A 3,750-nucleotide genomic window follows, 5' to 3' on the forward strand; every position below is an offset into this window, starting at 1 on the left:
AAGACCACCTCATTTGATCATCGTTTGACTCCTCGCCACCCCGACCTCAGCACTAGCCGTTCCGCGCGCCCTGCAGTCGGCACTGATCAGACCTGATGCACGCCACCTTTCCCCCGGTCACAGTGTCTCAGTCCTGCCTGTCAGAAGTGACTGACTGTGGCGGTTAAAGCGTTAACTCCCGCCGGCTTAAGCTTGAGAAGAGGATCGGCAGCGTTATGGGGAGGCCTGCGTTTCGTCTGTCTCTCTGACCTGGACCAGGCCACATCAGTTTCCTCATCTGTAAAATGGGGGTATTGGACATGATTTGATTTTCCGGTTCTTTTGTTCAGTGACTTTCTGAGGCCGATGGTGAAATCTTTCCAAGGGACAAGGAAAAACCACAGATGAGAGCCAGCCCTGATGGCTTAGTGGTTAAAGTTTGGTGCACTCCACTTCAGCCTCCTGGTTGAATGTTAGCTTAGGGCGAATCTTCCCCTGCAAAAATAAGAATATAAATAAACAAACTAGAAATGATTGATGGCGCAAACCCAACGGAAGTTTACAGGACAGAAAGCAGGAAGGACATGCCCAGTGGCATAGCAGTGCGTGCGGGCACAGCGGGGAGGATGGGGAGGGGAGGACTCCACCCCTTCTGGATCAGCATTGGGTTCTCAAAAAACCGAAAGGTGGGTCAAGTCCAATGTCTGTCTCTTACTGAGTATCAGTTGAGTGGGCTGTGCCAAATGGTTTTGATGTACAAAGCTAGGTATCTAGAGTGGGCGCTCTTGGAGATTTCTCATGGTGGGAATATTTGTGCTGAGGTGCCATCTTCAGGTTCTTAAAGGAGTACATTGAACCATTCATTCTAGATGTTACTGCATAGGACCATGTCTACAGTGCATGCCATTAAATACACGTGTCTGTAGATTAAACCGCAGGTTCCGTTATGGGTCGACTTGATGGGAAGGTCATCGTCCTGACAGCTGCTGCTCAGGGGATCAGCCGGGCCACTGCCATAGTAAGTTACTATCTCTGTTTGCTTCCTGCCTTTGGAGGTGTTGAATCACGTGGACAGATCCCATGGCTGTTTAATTCTGCTCTACTTCTTTTTTTTATTGGCTTTTGTGCTTCTGTTGTCTTAAGTTACAAAAATAAAAGTTGCTGCTCTTGATCCCAGGCAGATGAAGCAAGGTTTACCTCACATATTTATTATGTGACGTCTCATAACTTTTGACGCTGAGAACTTATTTCTTTGCCTCAGTTTCTCTGCACTGTAATAAATTTGTTACAGCGGGCCTAAAGGAGTACATAGCCCTCTGAAATCACCTCAGTTCAGACATAGGACTCCAGAGTTCTAAGACTATCAGGTTACCTTTACCTTGTAATTTATAGCAGCTTCTTGCACATTATAGTCCTCACTTGAGCTAATAATGCAGCTTAACTGTAACGGTAGGATTAGTTTGATATTTGTGAAAACACTAGTATACTCTTAGGAGGAAAAGTGTTGAAATAACCCATTTTTCTCATTATTTGGGGTTTAGTCACCTGCTCAGAAATGGAATAAAGGCTGTCAAATCACAGAATAGTAGTATTTTGAGAGGTGTTAATAACAGAATCCTAGCTTTTTAAAAACACTATTGTATTTGATGTTACTAAAAGGGACAAAGTCAGATGACAAGCACAATGTATGTCATGTACTAATTAATGATAAAAATAACAATGGGAAGGGCTAAGTGAGACTAGATAGTTTGAAATTCCACCCATGTATAAGGAAAACAATGAAAATAAGATAAAGGGAGAAAAGGCTAAAGGATTTTCTATTCATGAGAGCAGCTTAACCAAGCAAACAAAGGATTCATTTGTGTGTTGTCTTCCAGGCTTTTGCAAGAGAAGGTGCCAAAGTCATAGCCACAGATATCAATGAGTCCAAACTTCAAGAACTGGAAAAGTACCCGGGTAAGCAACTCAGCAGCTTGAACTTGGGATTCAGAGTCCATAAGGTATTATAAAAAACAGTACTCGTCTGCTGAAAGAAAATTACTTGGCTGGTCAGCTCCACCGGCCTTCTTCTTAGAGCCTGATTCTTTGATATCAAATCTATATTCTGTGAACCTACAGACAAAAATCTGTATACTTAAATATATAAAAGTTGTATACTTAAAATTTTTTTGATCCAGCATGTTGAAGGATTCAGTACCTAATTACAAAGTTGTATGTGAAATTTAACAGTTGTTGCGTTAACTTTTAATGACAACTTTCACTTCTGTGCCCTACTCAGCACAGTGCTGTCCAGTAGGAAAATGATGTGAACCACGTGTGTGATTTAAATTTCCTGTGGCTACATTTAAAAAGTAAAAAGAAACAGATGAAAATTAATTTTAGTAATGTATTTTATTTAACTAAATATATCCAAAATACCATTTTAACATACTCAATATAAAAAAAATTTATGGAATATTTTACATTCTTTTTTCGTACTAAATCTTTTAAATTCACGTGTGTTGTACACTTACAGCGCATTTCAGTTCTGACTAGCTGCATTTCAAGTGCTTAGTAGCCACATGTGCCTGGTGGCTACCATATTGGAGACAGCTCAGCCCTAAAGTCACATATGATCAGAAACCCTAAGAGATTATGCAGATTATTTCGCTGTGTATCACCCCTTACTGCACCACACTGAACTCAACTCCAGCATCAAAGGACTTCAACTAGAGTTCCTCTGAAAGAAATCAGAACAGACAGCTCATTTGAAAGTTAATTCTTCCAGCAAAATAGAACAGGTTATATAATCAAATGCAAATTAGCACATTGAATTCATGAACGGAATTAGACTATGCTATTTTAATTATTGGATTGTTTATTTATTATTGGAAAATTATTTAATTTTAATAATAGGGAATTTTAACTCCAAGTCAGAAAAACGCTGTTGTACTGAAAAAGTATTGAAAAAGTACTAAGGGAAGAAAGTCCTCCCAAAACTTTCTCCCCTTTCTCTCCTTTTCTATGTTTATAATCTTTTCTTTCTATATCTATAAAAGAATAATAAACCATATTTTTTTAAAAAACATTAAAATAGTGACTTTCTTTTATTAGAGAATGTTTGGGGTTTTTTAGTAACTATTACAGTGTGTCTCTGAGATCCAATGCTGGATCTCTCATGTCTAGCTTTCAAGTGTTTCATCCCTTCTCCTGGCCCCTCATTTCTTCTCCTTGCAATTTAGTGCAGAAATAAGTGATTATACCCTTGACTGACAAAGTTGCTTCCAATAAATAATGGAATTGACATGAAGGTAAAGTGCACAAATGGAAACAGTCTCCTGTCTCACTGCCCTGCCCTTCCCTACCCCTCACTCAGATAGGATTCAGTGTTCCTGGGGCAGTGACTCACCTCTGGGGAAAGAGCAAGCCTGCGCTCTGTTATTACTGCTGGCTCACTGAGAAGCATCTAATATAGATCATTCATACTTCACTGTAAAGTCTTTTCTCAGAAAAGGCCTTTAGTATTCAATTTAGAGAGTGAAGAGAAAGGGAGGGAAAGAGAGGTGTGTTATTGGGAGTTCAGGATGGGGAGGATTTTAAGATTTTTATTAATGAGATTCTTAAGATTCTTAAGACCAATGGTCAACAATCCTATGAAGGCAAAATGGACAGATACTGTAATCTTTGTACTTCAAAGCAGCTACATCTACAAGACTAAACATTTTTTATGGGTATAAGTAAATAGTTTCCCTTGTTTTATGTTTCAGGTATTCAGACTCGAGTCCTGGATGT

The 3,750-nt window shown here is 39.5% G+C and overlaps 1 long non-coding RNA gene across 1 annotated transcript; it reads left to right on the forward strand.

Moving 5' to 3' along the window:
- Positions 1-8: 8 nt before the first annotated feature.
- Positions 9-3,750, forward strand: LOC124234465 (uncharacterized). Its single transcript, XR_006887317.1, has 4 exons — positions 9-665; positions 906-997; positions 1,857-1,935; positions 3,726-3,750. It is a non-coding gene; the product is annotated as an uncharacterized LOC124234465 (long non-coding RNA).

The sequence above is a fragment of the Equus quagga genome, unplaced genomic scaffold, assembly GCF_021613505.1.
Source record: "Equus quagga isolate Etosha38 unplaced genomic scaffold, UCLA_HA_Equagga_1.0 752_RagTag, whole genome shotgun sequence".
NCBI classification, from domain to species: Eukaryota; Metazoa; Chordata; class Mammalia; order Perissodactyla; family Equidae; genus Equus; species Equus quagga.